This window comes from Meriones unguiculatus, chromosome 12 (assembly GCF_030254825.1).
Source record: "Meriones unguiculatus strain TT.TT164.6M chromosome 12, Bangor_MerUng_6.1, whole genome shotgun sequence".
Lineage (NCBI taxonomy): Eukaryota > Metazoa > Chordata > Mammalia > Rodentia > Muridae > Meriones > Meriones unguiculatus.
In genome coordinates this window covers 11,282,517-11,295,683 of record NC_083360.1, presented here as the reverse complement: position 1 = coordinate 11,295,683, position 13,167 = coordinate 11,282,517, and the positions used below count along the sequence as shown (strand labels likewise).

General features: G+C 41.7%; 1 protein-coding gene across 2 annotated transcripts in view; it reads left to right on the top strand.

The window, feature by feature from the left end:
* Tbc1d19 (TBC1 domain family member 19) overlaps positions 1-13,167 on the top strand; it is a 133,026-nt gene that overhangs the window by 88,382 nt on the left and 31,477 nt on the right. The gene's annotated exons all lie outside the window — the stretch shown is intronic.

Sequence of the window (13,167 nt, the reverse complement as noted above, 5' to 3'; positions counted from 1 at the left end):
GAAAGTCAGATGTTTTCCTGCCTGTTCATCTTATACCTTTCAGTCCTGAGACCTGGCTCCTTATGCCTTTTTTCTCTTGCCCTGCTGTCTTCACAGATTTCCCTATGTTTGCCTCTGCTTTCATGGATCTATTTGTTAATTACTAATATTGTTTTCTAGTTCTAACCTGTTATGTGATCGCCTCAAACCTAATATGACCCAGCTGAGTATATTATTGTGCTGTGTCCTTCCAAAAAAGTAAAGGAAGCAGATTAAAACCACAAGCAACCAACCTATATATTTCAATTAACTGCCATTTTCATCTACCGAGTAACTCAAGGGCTGAAACCTGGAAGTCATCCTAGATGTCTCAGTCTTGCCCTGCCTCATCTATGTCTCCAGATTGTTTTGCTTTCATCTGGGGTCATCTCTTCCTCACTGACCACTGCTTTGCCCTTCATCTGGTCTTACTATATCTAATATAATGGTAATGCCCGTCTACACGGGTGTCTCCTCCTTAACTTTTCTAGTTCATCTCAGTTTTACACCCAAAATGAGAATCTGAAGATGCCCATTTTTCTCAAAGTGTCTCAGTGTTGCTGAAAAATTTAACATCCGGGCTTCTCAGTATGGCATGCACAGTGGGGCTCCCTGGAGTCTGACCCTGTACATTCTACTACCTAGCGTCATACATTACCATTTCCCATCTTACCTTTTAAAAATTAATATCAATATCCAACTGTTTTTTCTCACACACAGCCACACACTCTGACACAAGCACTATGTTGCTGCCTACTTTATGCATGACGTTGTTTTCAGCTTAGAGTAGACCAGTCAGCTTTTCTTCCCACGGTCGTCCTGAAGGCTCAGTTCACACATGATCCTGTTTGGATGCATCATTGAATCCTTGCTAGGTTAAGAGCCCTTCTCTAGGCTCTCATGTGCCTGGGCAGAAAACTTCAGGACCTCTCAACCTCATCTCCCTCTCAGTGTTACAGACTTCAGAAGGTTCAGGCTGTATTCTTGTTTCATTATTGCTCCCTCAATATATAGCATATAGTAGTATTGCAACACTTACTTATTCAAACCAATTTAGATGTGCTGTACACCTAAAATTGTTGTTTAATCCTTCATCCCAGGGACTTTTTCCAATAACTTTATATTGAAAAAATAGAAAATCAGAAAAAATAAAATGTATCTAAATAGCTAGAAAAAAAGTGTCCCTACACTTGAGGTAACAGGAGGTACTATAAAATCTTAGCTTTTACTTAAACACATGCCTGACATGCTTGGCTCATCTCTCCTTCAACAGGAAGCATGGCCAGTGTTTAACACAGGTAGGGAAATGACCAGCACCTATTAGAACTAAAATGTAAAGGCCTCATACTATAGAGCATTATATAGGAGCACTCCAGCAAATAATATAAAAGCCAGCAACCCCTCCTCTTTCCAAAAGTTCTAGGTTGTAACACATTGCAATTTCAGCTCTTTTGTGTGTGTGGTGGGAGCACTGGATATATATATTTTTTAATATTAGTTACAGTTTTTTAACTTTGTATCCCTGCTGTATCCCGCTCCCTCATTCCCTCCCAATCCCACCCTCCCTGCCCATCTCCTCCCCACCCCCCTCCAAGTCCACTGATAGGGGAGGTCCTCCTCCCCCTTCATCTGACCCTGGCCCACCAGGTTTCCCCAGGACTGGCTGCAAAGTCCTCCTCCATGGCCTAGCAGGGCCGCTCCTCCCGGGGTGGGGGGGTGGGAGGGAGGTCAAAGAGCCAGCCATTGAGTCCATGTCAGAAACAGTCCCTTCTTCCCCCACTAGGGTACCCACCTGGATACCGAGCTACCGTGAGCCACATCTGAGCAGAGGCGCTAGGCCACATCCATACATGGTCCTTGTTTGGAGAAACAGTCTCATAAAAGACCCCTGGGGACACTGGATATTAACCTCCTGTCTCACATATGCTAGGCACATGGTCTACTGTTGCATTCTATTTCCAGCCCTAAAATAAGATCTTTATAATAATTTCAAGATGTTTATATGTTCAATTACAATAATAAGTTAGGAGTAGTTATAGATACATGAGCTACTATATTCTGAGGCATGCTAAGCAGCCTGAATCATGTTAAGTATATTGTATGTATTAACTCATGTAGTCTTTATAATTAACCTATGATACAGGTACAAAGAAACTGAGGCACAACCTGAGATAAACTCACAGCTCTTCATGAATTGAGCTCTATAGAGTCACTTCTTTTGGATGGTTTTAAGCCTTAAGGAAGCAAGGACACTTTTCTAGAGACAAAGTTCACTTTATGTACAGACAACTTTCTCTGGAGTTTAGGCAATTCTAGGCAACATTTCACATTACCTGTTGCATTTTCCAACCTCTGCCAGAGTAATATTATTTTGAAAATTGAGGGTCATCTATAGTACTACCACAGTCAGAACTGGCCTGGCTTTCTTAGGTAGAGACATTTACCTAAAGTTCTGTGAAGTACTCTGAGTCCCCGGCCAAGGTGCTTCAAGGCTAGTTTTCTTTCTTACCGCCACCCACGTCTTCCCTCCACACACCTTCCCAGGATGGAAATGAAAGCCATGGTGTCACAAGACATTGCCTCACTGAAGAATCATCCCTGGACACGCCCTCTCTAACAAATCTTGTTAAACAAGGTTTCTGAGCTGAGGGAGACACCTCACTGGTGTCCTTGAAGCTTTTCATATTTATTATAATCAACATGTGTAGATTGCCTCTGTTCATTGGCTGAGTACTCTCTGTTCTGACTCAGGGCTCTGAGTGTCCCACAGAAATGTGTACACAAATAAAGGACCTGCCGGCAAAGGCTTTTCATGCTAGCAAAGTAGATATGCAAGAAAGAAAGGGAGAGAATATTTGAGAGAGAGATGAACTCACTGAGCAGTCCAGGTGTCAGAAAGTGTAGAAAGTTGGGGAAGGCCTGGCTATTCTAGATAAGGCAGATGAAAAGGCGCCTCTGAGGAAGTAGACAAGAATGGTGTCCGAGTGAGCAGAGTGAGTTATGCAAAGCAGTGGGAAAAGAACATTCTGGAGGGAGAACATAGCACGTTTAAGGTCAAGAGTTAGGACCAAGACTTTGAACACTGCCACAGTGTAGTTTATGCCTTCTAGTGAGCTGAAACAGGGTCAGTAAAAGCAAACAAGGGCCACCCCGGGTGGAACAAGGCTGGGGTAATCTGTCTAGGGTTCCTGAAGAACAGTGTCTGTTAATTTATCTTTACTTTTCCCCCTTGTGAAAAACTGTAGCTCATTTCTTTGCATACCTGGTAGATTTTTCCATCGTTGAAAGCTGGCTGTCTCCCCTATTATAATGTGAGCATTGTAGAACCAGACTGCCTCCCCCCGAAATTCCCTGTTGTTGCTTTATAACAGTTTAGTGATTTATGTAAACTATTTCTATAATTACTATGTCTACTATTTTGTGCCTACTGAACTCTCTGTTACTTTAGATTAATGGTGAGCTAGTGATTTGATAAGAATTTTTTTAAATGCTTAGCACTAATTTTTTTTAATTCAAAATTGAAACATTGCTTAGTGTTTACAAATTCACACGATGAAGGGTAGGTAGGCCATTTACACTAGGTCATTTATCACCTCTATGTTAGTTTCTTCTGTTTAAAGAGGCTAATATATATATATATTTGCATTATTTCCTCTCTGAGCCTGTTTTTTTTCCCTATGCTTTTCAATTGTCTTTTATTTGCACCATCTATTATTTCTTCTTCCTTGGGGTCATTGGTAGTGTATTTGCCTTTAAATGCTCTTCACAAATGCTGCCTGGCAGGCCGCTTCTGCCTGGGAAATCACTAGCAGGCACAGGTGCAGCAGAGCACTCCTGCACTTGTCCCTTGTAGCTGCTTGTAGCTGCTCGACAGTTCAAAAACATAGTGGTACGTTTTTTTTCTATAAAAGATCTGCATTGTCATCTGTCACACTAGTGAGTTTCACTAGGAATGAGGGCTGCTATTTTTACTGCTGTTGCCGAGCTAAAGAGTAGGGGATGGCAAGCAAGTGGATAAATTAAAATGCCACACTGATGTCTTACCAAACCCTTGACATTAAGTGTCCCTCTTATTGTAAGGATAATTTTATTAGATTTCAAAGTGTTTAAAAAATTGATTCTAGCATTTTTGCTTTACTGGGGGTGCAGTGTTTAGGAGTTCTTTCTTGTGTTCATCTCTTCCATTTTCTGATCGATACTGTAAAAGAAATCATCCTGGCTGCTATATAGGACATTACTATTCTTAAAATGCAAACTTGAAGAGAACAAGGACTTGATCAATAGTTTTGATGACCAATATATCCAGCATTTACAGTCATATGTAACATGAAGTCTATGTTCAATAAACATTGTGGAATGAGTGTGCAGATGAGTAAGGGAACTAACACAGAAGAGTCCAGAGGAACAAGAGGAGAGATGAGGCAATTCTCCTAGACTAACATGAAAAATACACATCCATCTTCCTGAGACCTAACTGTGAGGTTCAAGTCATAAAGTTGTAATCATTAGTCACTATATAACCCTGAGCGGGGAAGTCTGGGGCTAGAAGAGGGGTCATCAACAAAGGCTAACAATCCCCAGCAACACACACGCACACACCCATACCATATACACTGCATATGCGTGCGTGTGCATCCACACACATGCCTGTTCATACACACATGCACACACACACATGCACACACACACACCTAAGGTCATTGAACTTACCTGGAGACTTGGCCAAATCTCAGTTTGGGAATGGGAAGCCCCTGACATCGTACAGCACAGAACATGACAAAGTTAGGGAAGTCTCTTGAAAAAATAACGAGAACGCTGGGCGGAGTGGCTCACACCCGTAACTCCAGCATCAGGGAGGCAGAGGCAGGTGGATTGCTGTAATTTCAGGGACAGCCTGGTCTACACACTGAGTCCAGGACAGCCAAGGCTACACAGACAAACCTGTTTCAAAATAATAATAGTAATAATGAAAATATATTACTTTAAATCTCTTTGCAAGTGTAAAGTTGATAAATAGCAATATATTTTGTCATCTATATTAACTAAATAAATTTAAAATACCACATAACTTCATATCTACTAAGAACATAAATTTAGATGGAAACAGAAAAACTTGTTAACTTTTTTTTTTTAAATATGACATCTGGGTTCACATTTAGATGTTGTTTTATTGTAATGGTGTGGAAATTTTTAATTACTAAAATAAAGTATCAAAGTTGTAGTTTAAAAGTTTTAATTTAGAAAGATTATGAAAATGGCTTAAAAATCCAATTTATCCATTATCTTAATCTTTATCTTTGCTGACATGTTGGTTATGTGTAAGATGAGAATAAACAGGCATATATTATCTCATCAAATGAATGTAATGAAATGGACTGAGTAATTCCAAATGCAAGTGTGTGAGCGCGCCGGCTGGTGTGAGTTGAAGTGAATCAGATGTAAGTCATAAAGACAGGGAGGAAAGGGGGCCCAGACCTGGTGAAGAGGGAAGCATGTCTGTGGGCTTGGTGAGTCAGAGCTTTCTGTGTGTTTTCTACTTCAAGATTTGTTTTTGTTGATGGTGTTTTCTGAGATTTGGCAAGGCTCCATTAAATCACCTGTTTGTACTGTTAGTCATAGCACATGGATGGGCAGTTAACATTTGAGACCATCTTCAGATGCACATGAATCTTAAACAGTCACTGATGGCATGCTTGTGGAACCTGGAAGGTGATCAAATGTGTCCCTAGCACTTAAAGCACATGCTTGGACAGCAGCCAGGTGAATGAAACTTGACTCTTGAAAGGCTGAAGTGATGAGAGGTGAAGGAGGGGCCCTGGAGAAACTTGATAAGAAACAACTCTATGATCAAAGAAACCTAATGTGTTTATGTCCTAGGGGTTCTTCATTGTTCCTCGGGCCCCCTGTTTTTTTGTTTGTTTTTTTGTGTGTTTTGTGTTTTTTGGCCAGGATTTTACTGTGTCCTTCTTCAAGCCATGAAGACTCTTTGGAGCCCTCTTTAATCTTAATCAGACTCTTTTTAGATTTGTGCTCATACTTAAATGTGGTACTTTCCATTTGGAGAACAAAAAATAGCCATCAGTATTGAACATCTGTGTTATACTAAATATTGGACTGATAATACTGGTCACTGTAAATATAACAATTCATTTATGTTTGAGGGGAAATCAGTAAAAGTTCACAAATTAAAAAGAATTCAGAGAAGATTAATAACTGGACCAAAGTCACAAAGAATTCAAATTCATGGCTATATAACTTCATTGAGTTTTTGTTCTTTACACTGAGTCATATATGACATCCTTTGCTATATCTTAATCATGCATTTATAAGTGAGTTTTTGTATCAGTGTCTTATTTACAGGCCTTTATTATGCTTATAAGCATTAAGGGCATTATTTGTCACCTCACAGAGGACGCTGGGCTGGATTCTGAGGATATGCCTGGTGTGAAATATATGGAGCCCTTGCTTTATGGAGAGCAGTTGCTGTTTCTGATCTTGGGGGAATGTAATGAAGTTTAACTGAGCACGCATGAGATTGATCTGCACGCCGTTTGTGCTGCCGTGCAGATCGCGGGCTCGGTCACTCAAGCTTTATTAAAAGCACCTCGCCCTGATTTAGCTGCGAATCACTTAGGTCCTCAGAACTCGGAGTGTTTGAAAGGAACAGCAGCTTCATTTCAACCCCCTGGGAGGGCACAAGAGCGCGGGTTCTGTGAGCCTCAAGGTAAATGGGAGGTTACTTAGGGATTTTGCTTTTTGGTTGTTGTTGTTGTTGCTGTAGTTCACTTTAGGAAGGTTCTGACCGGATGTGTTATATACAGAACTATTCGTGAGAGCCACTGAAGTATGAAAGCCTGCTGATGCTAAGTGTGGTGTGCTGTGTCTCAGAGGCTCTGGGCTCAGGATTGCACAACAAAGAGGAAACAGCAGGGCCAAGTTAGAGCTTTGAATTCCACAAACGAGCTGGAGGCATTTAACCAATGTAACAACACCAGAATTTGAATTTCATTAGTTAAGGGTCAACATCTCACTTATTTTAATGTCCCTACAGGCTACAGAATAGGTATCTAGGTATCCATTAATTAAAAAGGAAGAGTTCAACAGACATAGGGTGATAAGTGAATGAGCAGCAGAAAGCAGTGGATATAGAGGTCTTTCTCATAGTCTTAGCACTAGTTTAGGAAGATAACTTGAGCAATTTCAAAAGTTAGTGACTTGATTATTTGGAGGGAAGAACGGAAATTAGGAGGCTTTTGTAGTACCATAGGAATGACAAGCTCATCAGGCCCTGGATGGAGGTAACTAAATAAATGGTTCAAAAATAGCAAAGGCAGACTGTCCAGGTGTCATAACTCTTTCTGTATGCATGTAATGGCACAGTGTTTATCTGACTGGATAGATAAGCAATATCTGTCCTATGCTCATTTATGTTTTATAAAAATAAAAATGGATTATAAGAGTGAGATAAGAGAAGGAAAATGGCTTGTGTTAATCACTGACTTTTGTCAAGTATTATATTGTAGTGCACACATGGTCTTATTTATCTCCCCTTCCAATTGGAAATGCTTTATAGGTAAAAGCTAGTCTACCCATAACCCTCACAGGACCCATCTGTTATAAATCTGAATATTAAAAGTTGTAAATCAGAGCAGGAATCTGGTAAGTTTTTCTGTCCTTTCCTAACAATCTGGAAGGCCACGTTTGGATTCTCTGACTCCTCAGCAGGCCCTAGAGTACAATATGTGCATCTCCTCATCCTGTTCGTGCTTCCACAGAGAAACACCCCTGACGACTTCTCTGTCTTGCCGTGTGTGTGTGTGTGTGTGTGTGTGTGTGTGTGTGTGTGTGCACGCACACTCATCAGGTTTAAAAAGAACATACAAGCTTTGCAAGCTGGCTTCAGGAAATTTGGCCTGGAAATATGGGATGGTCACGAAGAAGAGTCAGGGTTATAGTCAAAGTAGAGCCCACAGCACAGGGTCACTGTCTTAACCCAGAGAGAGTTGTGGAAGAATAAATAAGTTAAATAACTCACCACCACGTCTGTAGACAGTGATAGAGCGGGAAATGCACAGTGTTGTCTGGGTGCCCAGAGACCCGTGCCTCATTGAAGCAGGCCAGGTCTGCTGGAAGGCTCACCGCTCCTTACCTTCCTGCGGGAGGGCTTGCCGGCGCCTAGTGACGACTGCAGTGCTCAGGGCTGACCCCCAAGCACATAATTTAGTCTCCGGTGTGCTGCAACGACATTGCCTGGAACTTTGAGAAGTTCCTGGTGGCACCAACGCGTTCAGTGCGCAGGTACAGCCGCCACCTTCACACCGCGTTGAAGCCGGCACAGAAGCCCTACTGTCCCAGCAACCTAGCAGCCCCTCAGGCGTTCCTGGTGTCGGGGCATGGGGTCTCTGGCTGCAGTGTGGAGGGAGGTTCTTCCGTGATGGTGTTTCCTCTAAGTTTGCATGGAGAAACACCTGATTTTCAGGAAACTCCCCTCAGATAGTCTTGTCCATCCCCCATGCCTTTTTGCCTAACCAAAGGCATCTTCACCACTGATAAAGAGCTGAATGTCAAAACTAACTAACTAAATAAATAAATAAATAGTACAATGTGATGAATTGTTTGAGGTAAAATGTCAAGGACTGTTGGGAGATGAGTCTAGAATGTTGCTGAATAGGATCAAAATACATTATGTAAAATTATAAAGTAATATATTTTAAAAAAGAACTTTGATGAGGGAGTGGGATACAGCTGGGATACAGAGTTAATAAAATGTAACAAATAATAAAAATTAAAAATTAAAAAAATTTAAAAAAGAACTTTGAAGGGGTAAGTTAGGGACAAGGCTAGGAAGGAAGATTGTTGCCTAAAGCCCTGTCCACCCAAAGGCTGAAAAGGAAGCCATCCACTGGGGAGGAAGAGAGTCCTGTTGTAGGGTAGGGAGAGGAGTAATGTTTGTGATAGCCAAGTGCCTCACTGACCAGAAAGAGACAACATAGCAGACATCGGGTACCAGAAACAGGAGAACGAGAAAGCAGTAAAAGCCCAAGGGTTCTTTTCCTGCATGTTAGGCGGTATGCTGAGACCCACAGAAACAGCCTCCAGAAGGAAGCAGGGTTCTTGGGTTTCTCAATTTCAGTTAAAGATTAATAAGGAGAATTCTGGTAGAGAGAGTGAAAGTAAATGTGACAGAGTCTTGGAAGGCAGCTGAGATTAGGAGCGACAGAAGAACCACAGAAAAAACGCAGAAGCAGAAGTTTGGGGGAAGCAGCCTGACATGTCCAGCTCATCACTGCCATGGGAAGGAAGGTCAGGGCTGAGAGGGAGCCTTCAGTTGTCTGAAGCTAATATAACCACGGCAGGCAGAGAGACCCCTACATTTGGCTATCAGAAATTAGAGCCATATAGGCAGAAAATAGACCACATCATGTAAGGGTGTCTGGGGAAGTAATGGAAGGAGTGTAGATGGCTTTTTGTTGTTATTTTCGTAAAAAATTAAGCTTGGCTTCAAAGGAAGGCAATTTTACATTTATTTAATTGAAAAATAAGATCTGGGAAGAAAATGTGCTTTTGATGATGGTGTCTGGTGAGGAGGTGTATAGGGGAGGTGTGTGTGTGTGTGTGTCTATGTGTGTGTGTCTATGTGTGAAGTCTTTGATTGAAAGGTTTCCATAGAAACTAGAGATACAGCACGTAGAAGCTCACCCTTGCTGCTGGTGCTCTGTGAGTATAAGTGAGGAGCAGGCCTCACCGCCGTCCACCTTAGCCCAGCTCTGTACAGTGAGATTTTCTCCTCACAACCATCAGCTGACTGCCAGAGCCTCCGGGCCTTCTTCCCAAGCTCCTCACCTGTACAGCCTCTGCGGCTTCCTCTGCCTCCGTCTGGCCTGACTGCCCCACCCCATCACTCTTCATACTATTTTCTTGATACCATTTATTACTGTCTGGATGTAGAAACTTATTCTATGGTTTCTTTTCCAAAACAAACAGTCAGTTGCCATCCTTCGAACAGCATCTACCACGTGCTAGAGGTTCAGGGGATATTAGTTGAGTAATAAACATGAAAAGGGGAAGAGATAACTGATGGACAGGATTCCAAAGCAGAGATTGGCAGACTGTAGCCAGCCAGGTGGTGAATATTTCTTTCTGGCCACTGTCTTTCTACTCCATATTACTATTTGTTTTTGTAAATAATCCTTTAAAAATACAAAAGCCCTTCTTAGCTCATAAGCCACACAAACAAGTTCTGGAGTGAAATTAGCTTGCTGACAGGAAGCAGGATTTGGTGACCTGAGAGGAGAAAGAGAAATGTCTCCCTGCTGAGCATGCAAGTGAGGAGAGGTGAAGTATAGACGAGACAGGCAGAGCTCATGCCAGTGACGCCAGCCTGCTAGTGCCAGGCGGTCAGGACTGCCGCTGTTAAGAGAGAACATTTCAAAGCATAGAGAAGCTAAACAAATAGAAGTCACAAGAGTCCTGATAAGCACCAGAAATGCCAAAGAAGGACAGTACATAATAAATCTGTCACATGCTGGGAGGCGAGACAGCCACGAAAGAGAGCCTGATGTTCAGAGTGTGTGACTCCTCAGAGCCACGCTGCCTAACTTCTGGGTGGTCTGGCCTACTAGCTCACAATAATAACGGGTTACCATCATAACATTTTTTTATTAAATTGTTTTTAAACAAAGAAACATGACATTATTTTGTAAATGCTTATATCAACAGTAAACATTTACAACAAACCCAAGCATTTTAACTCTATTAATGGCTGAGCCACAGTCATTTAATCATGTTCTCTGATTTGTGGATAAAAGAACTGAATGAAGTTTACAGAAGTTAAAAAACTTGCGAAAGACACAAAAAGCCCCTAAGTGGCCAAACTAGAGAGGCTAAGCAGGTGTGCTCTTACGTGGTCATGGCCTTCACTGACTCAATAGGGTGCTGTTTAATGAGCTGAAATCTGCATGAGGTGGTTCCTACTGACAGTTATTGTCCTCACACTTTCTTGTTCACCATTTTCATGTTGCCTTGGATGAGAACATAGATAGTATGCATCTATGTTCAGTTGCCATCCTTCGAACAGCATCTACCACGTTTGCATCAGGGAGAATAGCAAACACATTAGATAACAGTGCAAATCCAGAATTATCTCCTACTGGACTGGTTCACCAAAGAAGAAGTGTAGCAGATAAGAATACAGCCCTACTCAGATCCAAAAACAACTGTCCAAATGCAGTTTTAGCTGTGGCTGTGTGAGAGGAACATACTTGGAGGTCTCAGTCATTGACTTTCAGATAAGAGTGAAATGGAGGGGCTGTGCCAGACCACTCTTTCATAGAGCCTCAGTTGTCACCAAACTGCGACAGGGCTGGACATTTCAAACATTTGCATATGACCTAACGGTCAGCATTAGGACTAAGAAGTAGACGTCACTGGGCACTGGAGTTGGACCCAGCATGAGAAATTGTTCCCCACAAACATGCTTTTGAAATGGTCCATGTCCTCTATGCCTCAGATTGAGATCTGGCTGACTTCTTAGAACTTACTCTATATGGCCTGCCAGCATAGTTTTGCCTCCTTACAGGTCAGAAGACTATAGCACTTCTATACTTTAAATAAACAAACAAATGAATAAATAAAAACCTTTTGGATTTTTTTTCACTTTTAAATTTAAACTTTTTTTATACTTTATTCATTCTATACATGATTGTAGCTCCCTCCCTTATCTCCTAGTCCCATTCCCCCCTCTCCTCCCTATTTCCCTCCCCTAGACCACAGAAAGGTGAGGCCCTCCCATCCTTCCATCTCACCCCAGCCTATCGGGTCTCATCAGGACTGCCTGGATCCTCCTCCCCTGTGGCCTGGCAAGGCTACTCCACTAGGGGGACATGATTAAAGAGTAGGCAACAGAGATAACTCCTGCTTTTCTTACTTGGGAGCCCACAAACCCCTACTCCCCTTACTGGGGAGCCCACATGAAGCCTAAGCTGTCCATTGACTACATCTGAACAGGGGGTTTAGGCCCTCTCCATGCATGGTCCTTGGTTGGTTCATCAGTCTCTGCTAGAACCACTGGGCCCAGATTTGTTGGCTCTGTTGGTCCCCTTGTGGAGCTCTTGTCCCCTCCACGTACCCCTGACTCCTCCATAAGATTCCTTGAGCTTTGCCCAAAGTTTGGCTATGAGTCTCAGCATCTGCTTTGATCCCCTGCTGGGTGGAGTCTTTCAGAGGTCATCTATGTTAGCCTTCCATCCTGTTCCCTCTCTTCAACCACTTAGGTTACTGTCCTGTTCACTGTCTTCTCCTACTTCCAAAGTCTATCTTGTGTGGCCTTCTGAATGAGAATTAAACATCCTTCCTAAGGTCCTCTTTGTCATTTAGCTTCTTTAGGCCTGTGGATTTTAGTATGGTTATCCTATATTATATGATGAATATCTGCCTATAAGTGAGAATATACCATGCATGTCTTCCTGATTCTGGATTACCTCATACAGAATGATCTTTTCTAGTTTTATTCATTTGCCTGCAAATTTTGTGATTTCCTTGTTTTTAATAGCTGAGTAGTATTCCATTGTATAAATACGCCACAATTTCTTTATCTGTTCTTCATTTGAGGGACATCTAGGTTGTTTCCAGATTCTGGCTATTATGAATTAAGCTGCTATGAACATAGTTGAGCAAATACATTGATAAACTGATTTAGTGTTCTGTAAGATTCTGTTTGGAATTAAGGCTATATCAATTCCCACTTTTCACAGAATATAGCAAAATGTTTGTGTACTAAAGTTGTGCTTTTAGTCTTTCTTTGCACATGATATGGACTTTGTATAAAATTTTTGCCAATTATTATACCATATGAATTTATACTGCAGCCTCTCAATGTGTCTCCTAATAAAATTAGTGAAATAGTTGTAGTATTTTCTATGAAGTGATGTTTACAGAAACACCTTGAAAATCTCACTGATTCTTAGCAGACTGGATCCTAGTAAGTGGAATGTAGTTGTTTAAGGAGCAACATTATAAACTGACTTTTAGGGCCATTGCAGTAGTTCTGAAATGTAGTTCCATGGCCACCCTTTGCAGCTTGATCCTGTTCTTTGTAAGCATGTTTATTTGCTCTACCATCTCAATAGAAAATTAATTGGTGTCTCATCA